Here is a 26454-nt window from a genome sequence, read left to right as displayed (position 1 = left end):
ATCTCACCATAGCAGCCTCCTAAGGAGACGTCCTGTGATGCTTACGTTTAGTACTGATCAGTCATTGCCGGTATTGCCTGTATCACCCTGGCCAAACGCTTTGGGTCAGACTAGGCTGGGAGGCATCAAACGAGAAGTTCCCTCAGTGCAGTGCAGCCAGTAAAGCTCCTTTAATGAGAGTTAAGCATGAAAACTGACTTCTAAATACTTGTAGCAATTAAATATTTAGTTGTGTTCTTGACTGGTCCAAACCACAGTAGCTGTGAGTTATTAACCTCGGTCATGGGCCCCATTTCTTTTTTTAGCCCTTGTTTGCTTTCTCTCTAAATTTGCCTTGCAGCTTCTCTTGGGAAAGCTATTTGCGCATTGAATTGTGGCATGATGTGGTGGTTGGCAACTATTAAACTCTGTCTGGATTTCACTTTTGAAATGGTTGCTGTTCAGTGATCAGAGAGTTATTTGTTATGTAGTGGTTTGTAAAGTGTTCGGAGATAAGAATGAGCTAATTTGCTAACTACCCATCAGATAAAAAGCTGGAGCAGCTGGAAAAATAGATATTCTACAAACTGCCAGCTGAGTTGCAGGAAATCTTGTTCAGGTGCTCTCTGTTTTAAAGTCTTTAACAAATTTACTAATTAAAATTAAGTGAGAGCCAAGGTATTTATGTGCAGAGAATGACTTTTTAAAGTTCTGTTCTTATTGTTTCTTGATAGAATTTGCAGAGATTTAGGAAAAAAATAAACACTTGTATTAAGTGTGGAGGGTTTTTTTACTTTTAGGGTCCTGAGTGTATTTTGGATTACGTAAGTTGTGTCACGTACATCCTGACATGCTATGGTGATGTTTTGACCATAGGTGACTAAGGGAACTGTCCTTCATGGGAGACCCTGATCCAGAAATTTGCTGTGGAGAGAACTGTGAGCCCTGACCCTGCCTCTGCTCTCTACCTGTGAGTTTTCCCTCTGGGAATTTTCTTCTTTTTTCTTCCAGAAAAGTTTGCTTGCCTGCCTGTGCTGCCTCCCTGGAAGCTTAACTGAGCTGCAGGCCAAAATCCGTTCAGATATTCAATAACACGGCACAGAACATTTAGCAAATAGTCACCCACTTGACCAAAGGCTGACACAAACCTGAAGAGCTGATTTTGTTGTATTTTTATGTACTTCCTGATAGAGTATGAAAGCCTAAGAAGTTAAATCAGATAAAGAGGGGGAAGCTGAAAGTGAAGAGCTCAGTAAAAAAAGAAATGCAAGTTGTTAGAGGAAGGGAAAGAGCTGATACAAATTTCCCCCCAAAGGTCTCACCTTTGGCACCAGCACGTCTCCTGCAGCCTGTTTGTTGGAGTAAGCTGGCTGATAAAAGGAGACACACGCTCTGCTCTCACAGAAGGAAAAGCAAAGAACGGGAAAGGTTTGTATCCTCTTGATTTCCCGAGAAACCGTATCAAGCACTGTTCCCTTTCAGGGCAGACTACTAGGTGCAAGCCTAGAAATAACCTGGGATTTGCTGCCACCCCCCTTCCAAAACCTGCCTGTCCCTGGGAAAACCCCGGGGTTAGGCATGGGGCAGGCCTGCAGCTCCTCCGCTGCAGTGAAAACTTGCGGCTCGTTGCATTAATAAACAAGGTTTTCACAAAACGTCCAAGGCCCCGGGCCTGGCCTTGCCACCCAGCAGTGCTCCTTGCCGGGCTTCATCTCTTTCAGGCCCCTCCGAGCGGCGGGTGGATGCTGACGCCCCCTGCGCTGGCCCGGCCCTGCTGCCAGCCTGGCCGGAGAGCTGCTCCCGGGGAAGGAGGCACCGCCATCCCCACGCCACTTGCACTCGGCTACCCCCTGTCACAGGACACCTCGTGTTTCATGCAGCAGTAAAATGCTAATTAATAACCCGGTTATTATACTAATAATGTAAAACATTTCTTGCTGCCAAGGGAACACTTGCTATTTTCCTTCTTCCAAGGACACATGACTTGTTGTTTACTTTGGATATAGCTGTGCGCAATGGGAAGACTGATTACCGGGAGACGGCAGGGATGGTGCTGTTTGCATGAGCCGAGACAAGGGCTCATCGCTGACTTGCGTTTGCAACACGTATATGTTTTAGGTTACACTGTGGGGTAGCAGGGAGAAATCACTCCTCACTGAAGGAAGTATTCACCTCACAGGTCTGCTAGGGTTGTGTGAAATGAAACCCCCACCTGGGAGGTGGGGAGAGCCGGGATTGCTGGTAGCCCTTGCCTGCCTTTCTCTTCAGAGGAAAAATGAGATTTCTGCAGCAAGTTCTCAGATCTGAGAGTGAATGCAGAGAAAGGAGGGGTTGCAGGCACTCCAGAAAAAAATAAAAGACCTCTTTCTGCTGGAACCAGCCGGCCCACTAATCTAGCTGTGCCTGAGGAGCGCTGGATATGGAGTCAGTTCTCCTTATAATTTCTGTCAGTACCCTGCAGCTCAACCCTCTTTATTACCTTCTACCTTCCCAGCTCTCACCTGCAGCTCAAGGTATATTCCCAAGCACTGGCCCCAGACTTCATTAAGAGATAAAAAAGGAGCTTTTTTATTTTAGTTTCAAGGAAAAAAAAAAATCTTCACAGCTTGCTCTTTTGCAGACAAAACTTCCTTAAATGATGTAGAAACTTGAGACAGGTAGAGAACTTGGACCTTCATTTTTCCTTTGGCCTCAGAAAATAATGATGATAGTGGGAAGGAAGCTAACAGTGTAATTGCACAAAGGTGTGCTTCGTACCAATTTGCAACAGCAGGTTAAGATCGCTGTGGGGAAAGTGGGGATTAACCAACTTCCTGCAAAGAGACCCCTGCTTCATCTCAAAGTGTTTGTGCAGCTGTCAGTTAAGGGGAAAGAGGAAGTTCAAACCTATTAAAAGTCAGAAAAAAGGATGGATGATGGTGTCTTGTCTTTTAATACCTGAATGTTCTCATTTACAGCTTGAGTTGTGTCTGAAAGAGAGGTGGTTTTGGCTGTCCTGGTGAGGAGTGGACTCCAACTGGTGAGTAGCCTGTCTGGGCTTTGGTTTGACCTTTGGGGAGCTCTTTCAAGATGATCCTCGACTTTGGCATTGCTGGACTTGCTTGTTCTTAAATTGGATGCTGTAAAATGTTTTGTATCCTTGACCGCTATTCACATATCATTCTCAAAATGATTTGTGTAACAATTCTGATTCCCCCAGGTTAAAAATTCTGATGTTTTCCTTTGTAAGGTAATGAGAGAAAATATAACCATAAGAAGGATGATCCTGCCTACTTTTCTTCTGGGATTAATGACTCTGATGAAAATAACTAGAAAAAACAAGACAAGCATGACTTAGCCTTGTATAAATTAAATCTTTATTTATCTTTACCTCTGAACCCATGTCTGCACTGGCACTGCCTTCCTGCATACCATCTCTAATATTTTTACTATTTAATCCAAGTCTTGTCCGCAATGTATGCGCATACGCAAAATGACACAAGTAGGCAGATTCTCCACTGCCTTGTACCCTCTGCATACTTAAGCTCTCTGTCTTAGGCTTCTGTGACTAGCTGATGCGACCTCGCTCAGCTGACAAAAGCATAAAAGATTGTGCAAAAATATACTGAAAAACTGAATGCTTGATTAAAGGGTGTTCATTTTGAATCACTACAACCTGAAAATAGATTTTGTGTGTGTGATTCTCTTAAATATACATTTCTATGGACTAGTAGGGGTGCTGCAAATTTTGGATGTTGTGATGACTAGTTTGTATTTAGCAACAGCTTATTGTCTGCCTTGCCCTGCTTGGTGTAAGAAGGGGAACCGTGGTACTTTCAGTCTGTCAGCTTTGCCATGGGAACTTGCACCCTTGCCTTGATTTCATATTGTTCCCTTCCCTGCGGCGCCTGGGCATGAGTGGCATTGTGCGAAGCAGAAATGATTAGAAAGGATTTTACACTTGCCTCCAGGAGAGTTCATAGGCTGTTCTGATCTCATCATGAGATGACGATCCAAGAAGACAGGTTGCCGTTGCTGTGAAAAAGTGAGCTCGTTTTGAATCTTCTGGTGAGTAAAAGGGCTGCCAGTAGAGCTGAGCCTGTAGCAGTTCACCCAGAGCATTCATCTAGACTGTGTCTGTCATGGCAAGTCAGAGAAGATACCTCATCTCTGAGGCAGCAGAAGCTGCTCCGGTGTGGGATTTGTGCACAAGCGCTGAGGAGCCTTGCTGCCTCCTGCAGTAAGTTGGTCTGCGTTTGCTCCAAACTCGGTCTAGTTTTGCTCAAAAGTCTGTAAAACTCCGTCCTGCTTATGCTGCTGAACTTGTTTTCAGGTTGCAAAAGACCTGATGACAGCTGAATTTCAGCTTGCTTTATACTTAATTTCATATTAACTTCAAGATTCTGGTTGCTACACCATTCACTTTTGAAAGAATCACCAATACATCTCACGAACAATTCAATAAAAACAGAGTACAGTCACGTGTGAGAGGACCTCAGTATGCATATTTAACCTTGTAAATGTTTGATTTTTTTTTCCTCTGTGTTCAGTACTTTATGAAAATTCGTGGTTTTATCTGTTTCTTGCAAATTCTGCATTGTATTCAGATTCTTCATTCACCAAAGTTTAAAAAATTTGACTGATACTCTAATGAAATCTCCTGAATGCTGATCAGCTCAGCATTAATGGGCAGACGTTCCTTGTAGCTTCTGTTTAACTCAGATGCTGTCAAAATAATAGTGGTTGTTACTCATGTGCCTCCAATTTACTCTAGTTAAGGGTGCTTTAGTTGTTTCTAAAATCATCCTTCAAAGATGATTTTATGTGACATCTGTGTAGGCCTAAAGACCTGAATTGCCTTCTAAATCATATCCACTTGTGCCCAGGGATTTAATTAAAATATTTTAAAAATACACAGAGAGGAAGAAGAGCTCTGGAAGATTTAGAAATAAGATCCCCTACCACCACCACTTTTCAGTAGCTGTGCTCAGAGACCGGAGACTGTTCATAAATATGCTGTAATTGCCTTAATGAGGTACATCATCAGATGATGTTGAAAAAAATAGGGATGAGGGTAACATTTAATGGGGTGCAGGAGAGTGTAGTTTTAATTGCAAGCTACAGTTTCAAGGCTCTGTTATATCACTCTTGAAACTTTTAAGTTTTGGATATAGGCAGACATCTTATACCCCTGGGTTTTACTTTTTAATAAAACACACAAGGATCTTAGCAGAGTTTGCTCCATTTAAACACTATAAAACTTCCCTTCTCAAAGTAGATTATTTAGATTTACAGCTAAGGAAAAATAAGAAAGAATTTTTTTTTTTTTTTTTTTTTAAGAGCCTGCAGGAGTCAAGCTCCAGGAGTGGGCTCTCAGTTAGTTAGTCCTAATACCCACAACACTGTAAGGGTAGCTACCTACTGTTAGGGTTCATGTTACTGTATAAACTATATTCTTCCACTGCTACAGCTCAGACTGAATCTTTTCTCCAGCACTTGTCCTGAATTGCTGAAAATTTACATGATTAAGGGGGAAAAAGTTCTTAAGCTATTGTTGCTAGGGAAACTGCCACCTTGATATTTGCCTGGTGAGAACAGCTGTCTTCCTTTGTATCTAAGCACAGGAAATCTGGGAGCAATTCTTAGTCGTGGCAAGGTTGTATTTATTATGAGAACTGTGTGGGATTAATGACAGCATTTGCTTGAAGGAAGCCTGCCTGCTGCAATGTGTTTGGGTAGAGGGGTGCTTTTTTCTAGGTAGCCTGGTGATCCCATCAGGCTCTGTATCATTATTTATAATTATTCTTTTAAAACTCACAAGCACTGTAGATCAGCGTTCGCCTGTAAAGCACCTCTTGTTTCTTGCTTTTGTTTTTTTTTTATTTCCCACTGGAATATTGCTATGCAGTATCAGCCACCCAAAGGAAATTATAGTGCTCTCCTGGCTATTTTATAGCTCCTGTCATGTTGCTTCAGAAATACATTAGGGTTTCAGTTGTAATGTCCACCTTAAATTCGCCTCTGATCCTCTCTCTGTGCAAACGTGTCATTTGTTTTGACCCAATGTATCAGCCACTCAACTTGGAGGAAGTCGCACATTTTGATTTAGTGACTCTGGCCAGAGCAAATTTAGTATCATCTGACATGACGGAAGTCGTGCGATTGTTTAATCTTTAATTTGCTCTTCCCTTCTCCCCACTGAAAGTATGACTCTTAATACTCAACAGCTTTGGCTTCCTAGCGACATAGGTCTTTTTAATGCAGTAGTAATGACGTGGAGCTGTACGATAAAATACTTGGGAAGAAAAGTGCATTTTTCTGTTCTGGGCTTCCAAGTGTTTGGTTCTTCAGTTGCTCTGCTAGTAAATGACTGCATGGCATTTAATAAAGTTCGGCAAAATAAGAGCCTATCTGGGGAAAGTCAAACAGCATTTGAGGGAGGGGGGGAATATTCTCAAGAATAGCTCTGGGTGTTGGTGCTTCTTTTTAAAAACTGAAACTGAGATACCTTAATGGGCTGACTTTATGGAGAATATTGGCTGCTGAGGCGTGTGTTTTGGTTCCGGTGCTAGTCTCCTATTTTTCCGAAGACCTTATCCTCCTGTGGAAGCTGGGTCATGAGAGGGGCAACTGGATGGGAAATGCCACGTATGCCCTGAGGGATTTCGGAAGGTCTGCCCAGAGATATCTGACTTAAAGGAGAAGACAGCTGTGCTTTCCTCAGCATTGTTACTATGGCATGAAATTGTAGGAGAGCTATGTAGCTGTTGGGAAGACTGCGTTAAAGTTGCATTTGTGGTAATCAAAGAGGGTGACTGCTTCCAAACTTAGAAGACACATTTATATCTATTTCAGTCAAGCCCTCCACGTATTGTACAGCTGACGCTCCAACAGTATAACTCAGTTGTGTGCTTTGGCACTGATCTAGTGTTTCTTGAAGTCAGGGATGATTCCCAGACAGTTTCCATATATACATTCAGCTGCTCTGACAATGCAGTTTTTATTCTAGGAATTATTCCTGAATAGCTGAAGAAATACAAGAATCTTTTTTTCTTAGCCATCATTCACTTTCAGTGTGATATTTCTTTTAAAAGAAAAAAGCAAAAGCAAAAAATCCTCTTTCCTTATTTTCTTAGTCCAGAAGTCTAAATGCATGTCAAACTTGTGTGTAGTGGCCAGTACTCTGTTCTTGGATTGGGTATTTACACAGTCAAATTAAAGAAACTATCCAGCTGCGTGCAAATTGGGCGTGCAGATTAGGCGCACAACTGCCTGCCGTACTCTCCATGGAGAGAACTGTTCAGTTCTAGAAACACGTGTGTTGTACCAGGTTGCTCAGCGAAGTCACTTGGATAACACTAATGCAAACCCTGATGTGCTGTTGCATCCGATGGGAGCCCGGAGGTGGAGGGACAGGCCAAATGACTTGTTCATCGTCAGTGTGTGCAGTTGGCTTTCCCTGCGATGCTTTATTAATTGTTAAGGCCCAGGAACTGTAATACTGAGAATCAAGTGTATTTAACAAGTCTTTTATCATAAGAGGTGTATGATATAAGGAAATTCGTTAGCAAACCAGGAAGGCCGAGCTAGGCATTCTGGCCACAATAAACGTCCTGGAATTTTGTTGTGTTGGTGGCTATTACATCGTGCATTTGTCCTGTTTCTCAGAATACAGCGGCCTGACAAGTCACTGTCTGGACTATTCTTCCTCATGCCACCACCTTCCCCCCACAGCTAACCTTTGATAAAAACCATCCAGTGTAACATTGTGCTGGCAGAACTTGGATTATTTCTTCTGGAAGCAGATTTGAATTTGGATAGTGCTACTGTCCAGCTAAAAATACTAGCAGTTTGTTTTGTCAGACTTCCATTATTACCCTGGAAATCCTTCAAATGGTGCTGTGGGCCGGAGCTCTGCAAGAAGCTGTAGGAGCCAGCTTCGCTCAAACATCCCGTTGAACATCTGGACTGTTGTGGCCGCTGTGATGCGACAGAATCGGCCCGGTGGGGAGCCTCTCTCTTTATTCCTGTATCTGCGTAAGAACACAGTAGGTGGCAGATGCAGGAAAATGGGCCATGGCAAAGTGACATGAACCAAACCTTTTGTGTGGCATTAAGGATCTGGAGTGCTTCCATATACTCTCACAATTGCAAGCATTAGAAAGTGTGGGCACAAATTGAGTGAAAACTGGAGGAAAGAAACAATTGGAGCCTATGATCTGCTTTGAATGTTACATTGCTGGTGTGTCTGCTGGTCTGTGCTCCAGGGCAGGCAAATAATGGACGTGTCTTCACTGTATTTGTAGAAGCAGAGAAGACAAATTTGAGGTAAGCAAGAAAATACTTTCTTCCCATATTTACATGTCAGTTCCTGAAGGTTACTGGTATTCGTCCTTCATTGTATAAGAAAGTAGCGTTTTCCCCAGAAGCTTGTGATGCCAATATTGTGCGCTGAGCTGAATCCACTGTGGAGAGTGGCCCTTTCCTCTGGGAACTGGTATCCAGCACTGGTATGCAGAAGCAGGGACTTGGGAAGGGACTAACTCTTGCCTGCTCCAGCCTCCCATTTCATGCTCTTTCTGCAACAAAGAGAAATCAGTTTAAAACCTTAGTGGATTTAGACTTTATAGTTGAATCATTTGCGTAGAAGATTGTCTTACCTAGAAAGTTATGAACTTAAAGCCATTGCTTTGCAAAACCCAGTATAATCTAGGTTAAGTTTTATTTACTATCCTTTGACTTTGAGGTTGAAGCACTGTTCATTGAGCTCTTCCTGGTTAAAGTATACTTAATGGATAGATCATAAGTAGAAGCAGAGCTGGACAAGGTCTAAGCAAAGCTTCTCAGGACGTTTATGAAAACTTTCAAAATTTTGTTACATAAATGAGACTCCCTCATTGAAAACTTTCCTTTTTAAGGGTTCCTCTCACTGCATACTCCTTTCTGTGTAATAGCATCCACTAGTGGTTGTAGTGTGTAAAACTTTGTTTGCTCTCAACTTCTATTTGAAAAGGCTATGAGGGAAAGAGGCAAAGCATTTTTCTTTCTGTTCTCATCACATTTCTCTGCCTTTTTTCCTCTAATGGTCCCATATACTAAAACTTTTATGATTTATGTTTTTCAGGCACTAACTTTTGGTTTAACAGAAGTCCTCACAGTGCATTATATTCCTGAAATATATTTTTATCTATATAACAACATTAATTTTTAAGAAGTTTGGATGTTCATCTTATCACAGAACTGCCTGAAATAAAAAGAATAAAAGATTCAAGCTTATGATACAGAACACTTTTTGTAAAATATTGCACAAAGAAGGATATTAATGTTTGAAGTGGTTTTAGCTCTCCTGCACTCTTTGTGTGTCTTTAGCATTCTCTGCTCTCTCTAATCTCCGCTGTATCACTCAGTTCTTTTAATCTTAATTCTTTGTGCTGCACTTTGAGCATCAAAAAGCACATTCGATACCCCCAAAAAAATCTTCACTCTCAGACGTTTGCTCTTCAACAGAATAGTTTTGATACATGGATAGGGAACAAGAATAAAGAAGTGCAAACAGTGTAAGGAAAGTCAGGAGTGAAGAGAGAAGAAAGGGACTCTAATGAGAAAGATGGTGAAGGTACAGGGGAAGAAAAAGATAAAAGTCAATGTAACACACTGAAATAACATGGTATTTATTATCCTAAGACACTCATGCAGCACCTAGTCATAGTCAGTGGTGTCATGGAGCTCTCCTAGGACAACCCAAAGGATGTTAATTTTGTAAAAAATAAAGCCTCCAACTAAGGAAGCAAAAGACTTGCCCGGGTTTTGGGGGGGGGGGGAGAAGGGGAATGCAAACATTGCCTTCCATGATCTAATGTGAGGCAAAATAAAATTCAACATCTAAATTTGACCACAGTTCTGGTCCTTATCAGAGCCTTGCTCTGGATTGATGGCTGAAGCGACTTTCAGTTTGCCTTTGATTTCCCTTGATCATGTCATTCTCTAACTTAAATCTGAGCAGTTTTAGCCTGTTGTACCTTATCTCTACCTGCCTGTAACCGAGGTGCCTCTCAGCCTTAGGGGAGCAGCTAGTTCCTCCTGTGTCTGAATACCTTCCCTGTTGGCTTCTGAGGTAGACCTGACCTGTTGATGTCTGCAACAAGAGATTTTCTGTAAAATAAAGGCCTAAAACAATTTTGTCATCTTTGAGACTGTTTGTTAGCATTTTGATGACTGTCCACAGCACAGCTGTGAAATGGTGTCTGACTGCAAACCCGAGTGAATCGTGGGGCTATCTGAAACATGTACCTCCAAACCAGAATAATGTCTGGCCAAGTCTTGCCTTACGTTTGAATGTTCAAATATAAGCACTTCTTTTGCTAATTTAATAACTGAAACACTGTGGTTAATCTCTGTTTCAGTATTCCTACCTTTAAGAGGCAAAGCAGACATATCTCTTGCAAATAATCTAGATAAAAGACAGGCATGAAATTAACAGCTTAAGGAAATTCTTGCTTAAGGATCTAATTATGGTCCACAGAAAAGGTGAATCATCTGGATTATAAAGCTGATCGTGTTAGTGCCACAAGAAAAAAATACAAATTAACTGAGGAAGCTAGAGTTCTTAATTGTACTTTTTATCACCCTGAAGAGTCATTAAAGAAGCCCTGCAAAAGTCATAACAACTGTAAAACTATTCCAGGAGATTTTGCTTATTTAAAAAAATTGAAAAAGGAAGCAAGACATGGAGAAAAAGCTAATCAGCTTTTCTTTTTGTCTGTGCTATTTGCTGTTTTCTGGGTTCCTTTCACTTTTAGTTCTTAATGTATCTTCAAGCCTAACTGTAACAGGGAAGAGAAAAGAGAGGGGAGTAATAAAAGATGTGTTTTCTGACAAAATGCCACTAGATTTTTAAACCTGGAGTGAGAATTTGTCCACAGACGAAAGAAGCTTTTAAATCATTGTATTAAAGCTGACACCAGTTTTTCTTCCTTGCCAGGAAAAATCTGTACTTAGAAAAATAATGATAATAGAAAGGTATTGTAGTAACACACACATACATTAGAGAAATAGCACAGAAAGCAAAAAGAGCAGAGGAGATTTTCCTCCTCTAGGAACAAAGAGTGAACCTAAATTAAGAAACCACTAAAAAAAGGGCCAGTCAGTTGATTCTTAGAGCCAAGATGTTCCCTTGAGAGAAATTTCTTTTAGCAGAAAGGTTAGAACACCAGATGCAGAATGTGAGTAAGTCGCAGCAGGCGAGACAAACATTACTTCAGACGGTGTTTGATCACGGTGGTTGCTTGTCTAGCATAAAATATTGAGTGCTTGCAACTCCTGGTGATTTCAGCGGCAGCTGAAGGTACTCGGTGAGGCTTTCCAAAAACACTAAGCATCATTCAAGGTGAGCAGCATGCTTTTAATAGGCTTTGAATTAGACTGAAAGCATTAGGTAAGATGCTAAGAATCTTTACTTTGAAAAGGTCATATATAGAATTGAGTGCATTTCAATTTGTAAAGCTTGATAGTATGTGTGTGTTCGAACACCTGAAAGTCAGGCCCCAAAGCTAACAGTTCTCACTTTCTCCCAGTGTCAAAAATAGTTTGTTCTTGATTGTGTATCGTCCTTCTGTTATTTCCAGAGTGTTAAAAGTGCATGATGTAGGTTGTGCAGTGAAATTGTGCCCAGTGAATATTCTCAGACGTTTGTGAGTGCAGTAAGAAAGGAGTTTTATATGTGAAGTTTCTACATGAAGTCAGCCAAGAGTTGCTTCTTTGCTGAACACTCAGCTGTAAAATGTATTTTTGAATACAGCAAGAATTTTTTTAGAGGAGATACCTCAGCCAGCTTTTGCTTTCAAAAATTAATCAAGGCTTGATGTCAGCCCAAATCAAAGTTTTCAGACTTCACGCAGTTTTAGTTAGCTCTGCTAACTGAATGGATAGCAATGGCTAGAACTTTTTTATCAAGAGAAAATGTATGTTTAACTGTGACGCTAATGATTTTGTCCAAATATTTCACATAGAGGAAATAAAAAGAAATTATATAGCAAAAGACAAGTGCGTATATACACCCTAAATCAGAAAGGCAAGGAAGTCCGTGGTTCTGCCATTTACCTTGTTTCTTCAAGGGAACATTGTCAACTTGAATATTAATCAATTGAAAAATGCTAGGTGCTTTAAGATACTAACTGAACTTTCTGAGAAACAGGGTACTGTTTATATGTTAGTAAGATAGGGCAAGGACTAAATGAGAATTGCTTTAACATTTTACCTGTTGATCAAAATCTGACATTTCAAGAAGATTGTCCTGCTGAAACCTTAAACCTGTTCTATCAACAAGAATGATCATGCTGTTTTCCAGCCTCCCCATTCCTTCCCAATTCTGCTTTTGTTCCCAGAACAAAGAAAACTGTGAGTTGATTTGTAAAGGGATGGCTTTTCTGTCCACAAGCAGCCTTGTTCTAATTGACTGCGGTGGGACTCCCCTTAGTACAAGAGGAGGTTTTGTATGTGCAAAGGAAAGGATAGAAGAGGGGAGAAGGTTATTCTTTGCACATTTGACTATATGCTGTGTTGCAATACTTTCTTCTTTCGACAGTAGGTAAAAATACTTCAGGGAGAAATATTTTAAGAGAGTATCCATTGGTACCACTTTGCCTGGTAACTTTAGTGGGGGTAGATATGAAGACACTTGGGGGAGTATAGATTGGGCCATTCCCTTCCTGTTCAAGCTTTCAGAAGATAACATTGAACATTAAAATTTATATGACAAATAAAAAATGGAGTACTTCAATTTGAATTTGCACCAAGATTTGAATAGCACCCACAGTGTGCGAGGTAGTGTTTTTACATTTTGTTTGTAGTGGTAGAGATGTATCCAACAGGATTTTCTAGAAATATTCTTGTATATCGATTCTTTCTAGCTAATATTAGCTGTTCACTGATGGTCCCAAATGTACCTCATACCTATTGTGGTATATTGCTTTTAGCATCTGTAGAATCCCTCTTGCTGTCTATACTTACTATTCCAGTATGCTTGGAATGAAGCTGGCTGGCAGCATACGGTATCAAAAGTTGCCTTTTCTTTACAGAAAGAGCAAAAGGGCTATGTATTTCAAAGGAAGCCTCCTTACTTCTCAGACACAACGCAAATCTGAGGATCTGTAAAAAGGTATTTAACACTATAGGTCAAGACAATGAGTAAAGTGAGCTCTCTCTATGTGCAGCCCCCTCTGAGTGTCAGAATGTGGATTTTGAAGACAGGTGTTTTCATTGTGGGCTCTTGAATATCTAAAATAACCATCTTATGGAGCAAAATAATCACAAGGAAGCTGAAATCCACTCATTGGCATGCAAAACTTTCTTAGTTGTCTAAGCTGGCTGTAGTGAAATGGTTGCCATCATTTTATGTACAGGACATGCACATTTGAGTTTTAGAAACTAATACTTAATGTATGCAAGTAGCCAGCAAGGTCAAGTCCAGAGTAACAATTTAGGATGTGTTAAAAGCTGAACATACTAAAGGTAGGTCAGGAAGTAAATCTCACTTGTGGTCTACAAGATACTAAATAAGACTGTCTAAATAAGCAGTTTTTACATGTTTGCTTATTCTCAGCACTGATAGGTCCCTCAAAACAGACATCTAAGATACTTCATGGCTCCGAGTATATCTTGGTGGTGAACTATTCAGTGGGAGTTCCCCAAACATGGCCTGTGGGGTCAGTTGTGAGTCCCGATACCTTTGTACGTAGCTAACAAAGAACCGTCTTCATTATCCTGTTGCATATAAAAGGCATTATGTTGCAGATGAATTGTGGAATCCCATCCAGTCGGTGCAGTCTTTAGTGAACAAAACTGAATCAATCTACTGCAAACCTGAAGTTGTTGGATAAGTCAACATTCTTTAAAATAGTGAGTGGCTTCCTGTTCTGCACTGTGTACTTACTCTAATAAGAAGGCATTTCTCTACTTTTGAAAAACGCCCTACATGCAAGAGTCTAAATTATCATCAAAAGCCTTGAAGTCCTTTAATTTCTACTTCAGATCAAACAGAAGAAAAAAAGCATTACACCATTGGGTTTCATAAGTACAGATAAGTTTAAGATGCTTTAGAATAATGTAAATATTTTCAGCTCTCCAACAGCATGTTTTATCAGATTTATCCAAGCTAGTTGTGAGCATGGTTCTTCCACTGTTCAAGAGAAGCATTATATTTCTCTGCACTTAACCTTATCTTTTTAGATATCTGAATGGGCTTTTAGACATTTTAGTCAGAGATGTAGAGTATTTTCTTTGCATGCTTAATAAGAATCTGCAAATCTATTTCAAGAGCCTAAATTCAAATGCTTGTTTTTCTCAGGGAGCATGTAGAAAGCGTAGTGGCTCTTTCAATAACTTGACCAGATATGTTATACCCACTTGAAGTCTGCTTTCCTAACTGAGAAGTTGCCAAGGTGGCTACATTTAGCTGATGGTAGATTGCTTCTTCTTAAGGGTTTTTTCCCCTGTTGTTTAAAGGCTTTTGGTATAAGATTGAATACGACTGATTTATAGTGGCTTAACAAGCTACCACTTGTCAGCTGAGTTGCTATCCCTGATTTTGCAAGTGCTGGTAGCTCTACCTCACTGAGAATAAAATGTGTTCACCTAAGCCACCTATGGCAATGCCAAAATGAATGTATTTTGCCTCACAGTTGCAATGGGCAAGTACTGGCCATGTGATTAGTGATGACCGCTCAGCAGAAGGGAGAAATCTGTCTAATCCTGTGCCTTTGCCCCAGCTTTGCTGTACTGTGAAGTCACTTGAATTTCGGGGGGGGGGAAGGGGGGGAAGTGTTCTGTCTTTGGAAATTAGCACTTTTTATTTTAACTTGGAAACTGGAGTGATGAAAAATCCAGATGCAGTTGCTGTAAGAACGTAGGCAGCTGGCATCTGGGCTCTGACACCAACAACTATGCTCCATATGTCCCAGTTTTAACACCAGAGAATCTTAACAAGCGAAAAGGACAAACAATCCATCAACCCTAAATACTGTTCATTTTTTATTTTTAAGGAAAGCAATTTGTACTATATTAAGACACGCTGCTGTTCCTAGTGACTTCTATTCAGGAGCATTTCTTCTAGCCTGAATTGGAGAAGAAAAGCAAGTATTTTTTCCTTGCAAAATATTTGAAATTTTGCTGAAATAACAAGTTTGAATATATTTTGAAGACTTCTCTATGTTAAGATAGAGTATATGAGTTAACACTACAGTTTAATAAACGCTGGAGCCTGACCAGGGCTACTGCAGCTTAAACACAGTAGTGTAGATACTAGCAGAGGCCAAACACCTGAGTACCTGTTCAGTCATACTCAGGAGCCTGCTGTTAATTACACTGCTAGCACTACCAATAACTAGATTTTTCATGTGTCTCTGAACTACAGACACAACAGACTGCAGGGTAGATATCCTTAGTGTCAGTGTCCTTCTTTCTTGCTGTAAATGCTTCCAGTGATAAATACTTCTATTAATGAGCTTTGGACTCCTCTGCAGACTGCCACTGCTCTGAATCAGTGCTAGGATACACGAATTGGTATTTGTTATCAAGAATAGTATGAGCAAATGGAATATATTTTATACCGGGTCTGGAAATCAGAATGGAAGGGAAGATATGGTGTAACCTTTTCAGCTCCATTCCAGGGGGGGATTCCCACCCCGATGAAAAATCCTCCCCAGCTGAGTTCTGCAGAGTCGTCTTCCTCTACATCCAAGGATAAAGTAATTCTTCACAGAAGACCTAATGCATCCTTCCCGCCCCCTCCTGCCCACACTCTGGTTGGATATAAGAGTGATGCAAAAAGTGAATTTTTGCTAGTTTCAGTGTCTTCCTCTTCCTGTGTTCGTCTCTTACTATTTTACAGCTATATAAACCTGTTCTTAGAGCAGGTTTATAGCTGAGCACTTCATGATGATGAGTCAATCAAACTGCAAATAGTCTGAGGGAAAATAACATGCTTCTGTGTGGGCAATAACTGCATCAGTCCTCTCTGTAAGAAAATATTTGGATAATGAAGTCTGGTCCCCAGAGTACCTGGTGACCTGGGAATAGTTCTTTTCTAGACATCAAAGACTAATAAAAATAGCATTTTCTTTTCTTTCCTAATCTGCAAAAACACTGGAAAGGGAAAGTAATGGATAGAAAATAGCAAACCTGGCTAGGGGTTGAGTCATCCATGTTCCAGCTTGCAAGGCTAAACTCTTTATGAACAAGCAAGTGACTTTAACAGCTTTGACCAATTGCTGCCTTGCTTGATTCCAGCTGCCATTCTTAGGTATGTATGTAGATATGTAAAATAAGTGGTATGCCACTGTGCATGCATAACTAGCTTTTTCTTAAAAATCTTGCTCTCTATTCCCTTCCTTTTCCCCTCAGCCACCCCCAGATAGCCTGTGTTGCTCAACAGTTGTACAGCACCTTTTCGAAGCATGTACTGTTCTTGTGGTATGAAGCTTGTCTTTTGCTTTGAAGACCTTTTGTTTTTTCCTGTAGTTTCCCTCCCCCCAACCCTTTTATAAAGCTTTTGGCCATACCTTGATATTTAGTCAAGAGCAGAGGCCGTTCTCTAGTACCTATTGCCACTGCTGTCTGTGAAGACTTGTGTGGGTGCAGCCTCTTACTGAAAATACCTCTAGGAAAGTCCTTCTTTTCCTTGCTCAGCGTTTTCTTTCCCATAGTAAGGTAATGTGCTATATAGCTACCTATGTTATTGAAGCTACAATATGCAAGGAAATTTCTGAAGCTCTATCAAAGCGGCTGACTGGACAAATGGGAACTTTCCGGCCACCTTTATAAGACACTATGGTCTCTTGTTGTCCACGGTCCCGGTGGGCAGGACAGCAGCTACTTCCTTCTAGTCGTGTTTGGGAGAACTACGTGGATGGGGAGCCAGAGGTGGAGGTGGAAACATGTATGATGTGTAGGAGCAAGCATGCAGCTAGTACCTGCAAGCTGCTGCTGCAGTGAAAGTGGTTTGTGATCATTTAAGTGCTACAAGCTTTAGACTGGAGCTGCATGTGGCTGCAGTTCTTTGTGAATCGCACTGTAGTGGCCTGTCTGCATTCTCAAATAATTATTCACGTTGAACAAAGTTAGCGATGTTCCTAAGCTGTGTAGGCAATTCAGGTTTATTCCCATGTACCTTTAGGGTATGAGTTTCTAAGATATTTGGAAGCGGAAAGATGAGAAAGGAGGTAGTGCATAAGCTGCTTAAATCCATACCAGTGTCATTCTCAGTCGGGACCTAGAAGTGTAGTTCCTTCAGGAGAAGGGTTGTCGCGGTGCGCACACGAGCAGGGTGGAGGAGAGGGGAGGGCTGCGTGTACCAGGCTTGGAGCAACGTGTTCAGATCCCCACTGTGGAGTGAAAGCCCTCCTTTGAGGGGAGACAGTCCACCTCACCATCTCCCCAAAATTTTTAAAGTGTTTCTGATGTGAGCTGTTGCGTTTTTATCTCCAGCCTCCCTTCAAGAGCTAATGTGTTACAAATAGAGAAGAAATCTGTAAGACTTAGATAATCATTTTCCCTTATCCCCTTTTAATAAAAATAGGAAGGAACTGTGAAGTGAAATGTGCAGCAAAACCACTGGGAGACTAGAATTCGCTGCAAGTAAAACGTGACAAGTACGTTTTCTCTCCCCCTACTTTTAAAAAAGTCGTTCCATTCTCTTAAAAAAAAAAACAAAAACAAAAAACAAAAAACTGAAATTCCCCATCTCTTTTGATCCTATCTAAGCCAAAGAACAAATTCATTCTGGAAAATTGGAAGTAATATGTTATTAAATTAGAAAGGTCATCAGTCATTATTTGTATGTGTCAGCTCCCATCACTTGAGTTCTTTTAACTTATTTCAAAAGAAACAGCTCTGCTTCTGGGCATCTCTTGTATCCATGTAGATCTGTAATAATATGTTAGGTTAACTAATAATGACCCATACTCTATGATGCCAGTGTCTACTGAGTTGCCAGATGGAAAAAGAATTTTAAGCTCTTTAAGCTCTCTTTTCAACATCAATACCACAAAGAAAGCGTTATTCTACAAGAGAATATATTTTCTGTAATTTACAGGAACTGAGTAACAATGTGGTAAGGATGCAATTAGATCTAATTTGCGTATGCAAGTGAGCTGAATGAAAAGATCAATATTCAATCTACACCTAGTGTGAAAAGCAATTAGTTTAATTGACAAAAAACCTTCTGCTTCAGCTAATTACATAAAAATGACCTAATGCTCATGCAAATTAGGATTATTAATAGTACATGAGTATTTTAATTACATAAATCATCTTTACCTGTTAACTTGTGCTCTCTCTATTGTTAACTTAGGAATTTAATTTTCAGGAAAAATTCATTTATCCTTGTTTTCACACAAAGTTCTCTGTTGCTTTTAAATTACAAACTAAGCCATTTTTCTTAAAGTCTTAATCTAGATTGAGATCCGGTGGAAACAATGGAACTTCATTGTTCTGCCTGTCCAACTAATTAGTATTTAGTATACAATGGAGGAACAAGCGAATCTGGTGTCATGCTGATACCTTGTATGGATGACATGGACGCAGAAGTAGAGGCTAGGAACTACACAGTGATTTCTCCCTATTGCCAGCGAGATGAGTGGTGGGAAGGGAACAAGACTCCTTCAGAGGCAACTTGGAGCACATAAATTGGGCTTCTGTTCTGAATCAGCTTTGAAGGAAACTCTTGCTCCCTCTTCAGTCAAAGGAGAGGAGACATCTTAATTTACAGTTTTATCTATAATTAGGCACTGCTGTATTCCCCGTAGCATGACTGAATACGGAGACTGTGTTTTTAAATTATTTTCTAAATTAAAGATAACTGCCACACATTACCTGGCTGGACTGTGTCAGGTGATACGCAGGTGAAATCTGGCACCAGTGACATGAGGATAAGTGTCAAAGCCATGTTGTCTTTAAATTTTTTGGCCTATCAAGTCAGTGGGGAAAAAAGCCCCCAGTCCAGCTCTTCCTTTGCACTGGTGGTATATGTCATACACAAGCAGCACCCCCGGCTGGTAACGCTGTTTCAAGACTGGCATGCGGGCAGCTCACTGAGCTGCTAAAACTCATCTTTTTAAATAGCGAACGCTTGTACGTAGCAGACTGCACTGGAACTGACCAAGCTGTGACAGAGGTCACCTAACGCAGTCCTTCTAGCTCAGCTGGCTGCTGATTTTCTAATGCAGAGAAGAGTCTTTCTGTCCTCGGCTGACATCCAGCAAGGCCCTGGCATCCCCAGGGGCCACCCTGCAGCGGCAGCCAGGGTCAGTCCCCATCGCCCGCCACGACGCTGATCAGGTGGTCCCAGCAAACCTCCTGCGCCAAGAGTGGAGGATGGGACAAACCTTAGATGCAGCACACAGCTTATCTGCCCCATCCATTTTCCTTCCTCAGTCTCGTCTTTGCATGGAAGATGCAGAGAAACAGACCGTCATGCTAAAGGCAGAGTAAAGTAAAGGCAAACGGGCTATGGGGGACACTGCCTTTGTGCTGTTAGGTAAAAGCTGTTGTTACTCACCCCTATCTCCTCTGTGCTTCTAGTGCTCACAGCACAGTTTAGATTGGGAAGCGCTGCAGTTCTGAGACAGGCAGGATAAATGATGATTTAACCTTTTAAAGGAGCCATTCATCAGTCCAGTGAGAATCAGAAAAATTAGTGCTGCTCTAAGCCCTTTACAATCCCTACTAAATGTCACTGTTGTGAGCAATGGAAGTTGTAAAAGCTGCTAAATTTGGGGGGGGGGGGGAGGAGGTGTTAAATCTCTATATAGAAATAGTGCTGTCAGTGACCCTTGAAGTTAGGAGGACTTTCCATGGGATATAAGGGGTTTGGATCAAGCCCCAGTCTCTGATGTCACCTTACCTTCCAGTTTCATGGACAGATTCCATTTAGTTCAGTAAGTGATGCAAATATAGGACAATGAAATCTTTTGGGCCATTATATGGACCTATGTACGTTTCCCAGGAAGTGCTCAGAACTGGACACTTATGGATACAGAAGAGCAGGGTTATAGCTTAAATTTTGTTAACTGGGGCAGGGGGAAATAAAATTAATAAGTACACACAATCTATCCTTTTCATTATGAGGCTTTTCATAATATCTCTTTATTTCTCCCTAAACTATTATCATAAATTGATACGTAATATGCTATTCCACATAGAGTTCAGGACTCAAAACTCTTCCAACCTTGCAATAGAAGAGTGTATTTGTTGTTTGTTTGTTTGTTTTGTTTCACAGATCTGAGTGCAATTTAAGAGATTTCTACCCTGTAGAGAACAAAGCCCCCTGCAGAACAGTTGGTATTTTCTGGCTTTCAGCAGTGTATGGTAACGTAAATGTCAGGATAGCATAAAGTAGTAATTATGAGATCGTATTTTGCTGTTTAAAAGAACCAAAAGTTTTCTAAAAAGTAAACAAAACTGGTCTTTTTCATTATAAGCTCTCTCAGGCAGTGGTTCTACTTTCATACGCTAGTGGACAGTATTTAGTGCTGTCTGAATTCAGCTGATATTTGTAATAATAATGAAAGAAGATTCCTAGATCTCCCCTTTTCTAATAGCCTACAGGATTTGCATTTCAGCTACCTAGCAGGACAAAAGAAGAAACTCTGAATGCAGTATCTGGCTCATATTCATAAGTTTGTGCCAGATTAGTTAAGTCACTCTTGAGTCCAGAAGATAGGCTGAGCCAGATATAGTTAAGTGTGCTTCTGTATTTCAGTGGAGTAGATGTTGGCTACAATCTTTTTGTATTTTATTAAAGCTCAACAACAGTACTTATCTTAGTATCTCGAATAAAAGCACAGAAAACAGTAATTCTATTCCAATATAATCAAGTTTGTTGTCTTATCAGACCAAGAAATCTAGATAAAAATGTTATGTGAAATGTGTGAGGTCACAGAAACCAGTCAAATTTGGTCTTTGAGTCCTAGTTCTTTTATTTTATCTGTTGGAGTACACCGACTGCCCGTCATTCTCTCTGCCATAAAAATGAACTAACCTTTGAAATCAGGACTGTCCCTGTAGAATTGTGAGTCCCTGTAGAGTTAGAGCAGAAACTAGCATTACTATACATTAACATTTTTGTGATCACAGGTAGATGGAATGATCTCTACTTCAGTCTCTGCTATTCATTCTTCCTCTTTGTCATCTAAAAATGTTTTACTTTAATACAATCCTGCTCTTCTGCATAATACCTCATTAGTATGCAGTGGAGATTTTGAGCATATTCCCACGAATTATACAAAGGCGTTAAGCATGAATCTTCACAATGCCCAAGTGCATTTTACAGCAGCTCTGGTGACACTGTGAGCTGTATTACATTTTTGTTCTGAAGGGGTGCTCCTCAGAGAGGAGGCAGAAAGTTATGTGCTGTCAGAGAGTCTTGATGTGCTTCCAGCCACAAGTTTCACACTTGGAAAAACAGAACAAGGTGTTTGGAGGGAATGCCCTGACCTTGGGCTGGGATGGCGATGTGCATGCATACCAAGAAGGACTAGTGGGATGGTAAGACCCTTCGGTTCTGTACGATAGTTGCCATAAACAGAGTTGAGCAAAATAATGCTAGAGAGCTGTCTTATCAATTTTTACCTACTGCAGCAAGTGCTTAGCATTTTCACTCCTGCTCAGCAAGTTTTGGTACCCTCTTCATGCTCACTGTTGAATTCTCCATCCTATTTATGGTGAATAGTTTTCCTGTAGCTGCCAGTCTCACAAATATTAATATACTTTGAAATAAATTTGAGTGATTGACTTGTCAGTCTCATCCGGAGCTGTGACCTAATGCACTACTCAGCTATGCAGGTCTGTCTCGGGGGATACCACATCTATCTACTAAGTCTAAAGAGAACTGCTTAGCTTCTCCTTGCAGTCTCCAAACTGCCAAAAGCTCACAGCTTCTCTTCAAGCTGGGGTGGTAGAAGATTTTGTGCTTCCACTTGGTTTGGGGTTACACAGAGTTTTGTGAATTATGGTTAATGTTCTGTGCATTACTCAAAGCTAGTATGCCCAATTGATAGGGCAGAGGCATATGTCATGCATTTTCAAAAATGTTTAATAAAACTAAAAATTAAAACATATATGCCAATAAATGATCTACTCCATAACCTTTAGTAAGTAGCTATTTGTTTTCTTTCTTTGTTGTAGACAACTGCAAAAAATCCTTGTACTTCCTCCTCCAGGTATTCTTGTGTCACTGGAGGTTAACCATATTGTACTAGTAGGAAAACAAGAGAAACTGAAAAGTATGTTTTCATGCTTTGCATCACTCTCAGTCTCTGCGTGTGATTTTGTGCTGAATCAGCTGGGGAACAGGTGGAAGTGGATAGCTAGGTGTTACTTGGAAGTGACTGAAGGAGCTGTGCCTTGAATAAGAAGCACTGTTGATCACTGATGGTCATTATAAATCCCATGAAGCTTCTCACAAAGCGTTCCCTCTGAGGGACTGACCAAATTCTGAGCCAGGAATACCCTGATTATCTCCCAAGTGCTAAGTAAATTCCCTCAGCAGTGTCAAAAGACAGCATTCCCCTGGTCTCTCATACCCAGAGGTGTTTCTGAAGCATGCTGTTTAGATTCGAGGCCAGGGACGAACCTCTGCAGATGAACTGAGCAGTAAAGTCTGCTCATTTGAAGCTAATGCTGTGGCTGGAAGTAGCTACTACCCATCCAGCAGCTGCATATCAAGTTGGACTTCCCTAGTTGTGAAGTGAGCTATGCATTATGTAAAGTAACACCCACAATATTGTTTGGTTCTCTGCCTTTATCTTTAACATAGTGCACTACACTCCCTATTGTGGGTTTAAAAAAAAAAAAAAGAAAAAAGACCATTTCTTTGTAATTCCTGCCATTTTGCCTGATGACTGATTGAAAAACCATCATCTTTAACTTTGACTCTCTCAACTTTTTCTCATTTATAAACTAAATATAGCTTTTGTGCTTAATTTCTCTATACACTTTCAAATTCCATAATGCTGTAACATAATTGGAAGAGCCTTTAACCCTGTGGTTTGAACCCCCTCGGTTAATGGTGTACACAAAAACACTTTCAAATGTAAAGCAATCTGAATTCAAAGGAATAAGCTACATCTGCAGTCGCTGAAAATGTTTAGAACAAGATTTTGGCCAAGGACAAAACAAATATCTCTAGAAACACAATTAGAGGTTTCCTGAAAGGAAGGAGGTTAGACGAGTTTGTGTGTATGGGGAGGAGGTGGCCTTTGAACTCCTTACAGCCTGCAAGGACAGTAAATCAAATTTAATGCCCCTTACTTTTGATTGGGAGCTCTTGCTTGTATCTTCTAACATCTGTAAATAAGAACAGATGTGTTGTTACTCATAAGAGTTTTGATTAGAGTTTTCCCAAACATAATCTATGTTTGTGGGTATGTTACAGTCCTGAGAGAACACAGTATTTTTCTGTCAAATCAAGGATTTGTCTTGCTCCCACTCCATTCATGCTAGTTTAGAAAAAGAAAACTGAAGTGTTCAAAAAATACATCAGTCACTTAAAAAAAGAGAGAGGGGGGGGAAAGGTTAGCGTAACACCCAATTATTCAATAAAAAGGTGTTTAGTCAATGGAGACTAAATTTCCAGATAATAAGTTCTGCCTGAATTCAAATTCATTGCCATTAATAATAAATACAGCATAAGCACTTTAAAAAAAACCCAGATGGTTGTTTCAGGACAATGCTATTTATTATTAATAAATCGGTACATGCAGGGACAATAATTTGGTTTCTCTTCTTTTGGAGTAATCTTCCTTGAGTCTAAGCAGACTTTCTTTCATCTGAACTGTGCCTGCTTTAAGAACTAAGAGAAATTCCTGGCTTTCTGGTATGGGTTGATCGTTTATTGCCCAATTGCTGTTTTAGATGAAAATGCATGCTTTACTGTTTATTATGTATTTGATATCAGCATGCCATTTTGCTTGACTACTTAAGTGGTTTTCTAAATTTAGCCCTTCTTTTAACATTTACTGAACAATTTAAATGATAATTCATCATAGCTTGAGTCTCCTGTCTTGGACAAGGTTCAGTTGCCTCTTTTATCCCTATGACTGGGTTAAATTTCAAGTTCCTACTGTTAAGGTACTTAAGTAAGGACCACATCTGCAAAAGTGCTCATCCAACAACTTTTATTTCTGCATTTGGGAACTAATGACCTTTTTTTTCTTTTCTTTTCTTTTTTCTCAAGAATTGCCAATATTTAAAAACAAGACTACTTTAATTGCATATACTAACTATAGCACCATTGTAAAAACAAGTGCAGGTCTCTATAATGCTCAGTAAGAAAAAAATCAAAAGTTAGCTGTACCAAATCTGGGGAAATAACATTCTGAAGAGGCATGCTCAAGTTTAGGAAATATGCCGTAGAGGATGATTGAAATAGTATTAACTGTGTGGGTGAGTTGCATTTTGGAGTGAAACCAAGTATTAGTACAGAGCCATTAGACAAATTCTTGTGAGAGAAATCTGGTACTGAGCCAGCAGTAGCATATCTTAGAGACATATCGAGTGCTTTCAGATATGCACATACCATGTTGGTCCTCAGAGGAAGGTTTCACTAGCATGGATTGTCCTCTAGTTCTGCTTCTAAGTAAGTGGGAGGTTGTAGAATTTGAGAGTATAAGGCAGGAAAAAAACCTTCAGGATAATGCAAGTATTAAGGTATTTTGCAAAACCTGGTTGAAAAAGGGATGTTCCAGCGGGGGTTTAAAAAATCAGGTCAAATCAAAGCAGCCTCTACCTCCATGTTTGATTGAACTATCTCCTTCTCTTTCAGAGCAGCTGTTCTTAATTTATGGCTCAGTTCAGTTCATCAGTGCTCTGTGGTGTGAGTAAGTTGATAAATAAGCACGTCTGAATTTTAATTATTAAAAGTTTTTAATTCAGGCCAAGTTCTCAGTCAGCATGAAATGTGAGCTGAACTGTACCATGGTTCTGTGTGTTCTGTATGCTCTGTGCCAGATTTTCCAGACTTAGGCACTGAGGTTGGGGAACCTTCATCACACTTCATGCAATGAAACATGGCAGAGTTGGACCTTCAGTATTTTACAGAATCTTTTGAGAGTAGCTGATAATATGTTTGGGTTATTACATATTAAGAAAAAATACCTTAAAACTTCCTTGTTTTTCATTGTCAAAATTTTTCTTGGAAAAGGCAAGGTGTAAGGTAGAAAGGAGTAGAAACCTGGGACACAGGTTTCCATGGGCAGACCATCTCAACAAATACACTTTAATATACTTTGTAGAGATTGGTTCACGGATTACTCTTTCATTTGCCTAGTTCTTTAACGTTTTTTTGAAATGCTCTTCCCTCTCCCTTTCCTTCCCTCTGCTTTCCATAAGCATTTGTACCAAATTTAAATTTTGCAGACTCAAATGAATGTTCTTTGTGTGTAAGCATGCTGGTCACATAGACCTTTCCGCGTAGTAGCATGGAGGGTAGGCAGCCGTTAATGAGAATTGTCAAAGTGAGAAAAGAGGACGTTGTTGTGAGGAAATTCCTGGGGCACACTGTGATTATAAAGGACTTCAGTCCTTTGTATGTACTTGTGGGCTGATAAATGGTGAATACAAGCTTGTAAACTTGCTACACAGATTATTGTTTTATAGTCAGTCTTTTTACTGTAGATGAATTGGACATTTTTCCACCTGAAGTGCGTATTTGTATTGTTCTGCCACCATGTAGTTCCCAGTGTTTGTGCATGTTCAAACTGGTAACAGGCCCTTCATCAGAAGAGAAGATATTAGCCTTTTATAGTTGGAGTAAGTCAGGAGCATATCGAGAGCACTTGGACTAATCTCTGCTTGAGAACACTTTACATTACCACTGTTCATGCAAAGGTGCCTGAACTAGAGCTGCAGCACAGGAAACTTTGGAAACGTTCCAATAAATGTAATGCTGCAAATAAATGGAAAATTCAGGTTTATTGATGCTGAGCAGTTCAGTTCAAAACAACTATCCTCAGTAGATTTTCATTGCTTGTACTCTCAGCGATGGTCTCAGGGCTAGTGGAAGCTGGAAGACTGTGCACAGACTCTAATACACCTATGACAAGACATGTACATTAATTTTTGTTTGTTGGTATATGCTAGTATGATCCATTGGGCCAGGGAAGGTTATGAATGTAGGTATTTTCTGTTGATAGCATTTTGATGCATTTTTGTACTGACAAATATATCTGAAATGCCACATGCGAGACAAGTAATCTTGTGAAGAGTCCCATATCCAACACGTCGCTATATTTCACAACACCCCAAGTGTCCCTCTAATTCAGCAGCAATGATGGTCTTAAGATAGAAAGCTTTTGACAGCAGTAATCAAAGGAAAGGCTCAAATTTGTTTTAAATGGCTACCTTTTAATGTATATACTTAGCAGGATTTCACTCCTCTATGAAAATAGATCTGTTCTTTTGAAATCCAATGGTTGATATGCCATGGGAACATATGGCAACAAC

The sequence above is a fragment of the Apteryx mantelli genome, chromosome 12, assembly GCF_036417845.1.
Source record: "Apteryx mantelli isolate bAptMan1 chromosome 12, bAptMan1.hap1, whole genome shotgun sequence".
In the NCBI taxonomy this organism is placed as follows: Eukaryota; Metazoa; Chordata; class Aves; order Apterygiformes; family Apterygidae; genus Apteryx; species Apteryx mantelli.
The sequence above is the reverse complement of the archived record's forward strand: the minus strand, read 5'-3'. Positions refer to the sequence as shown.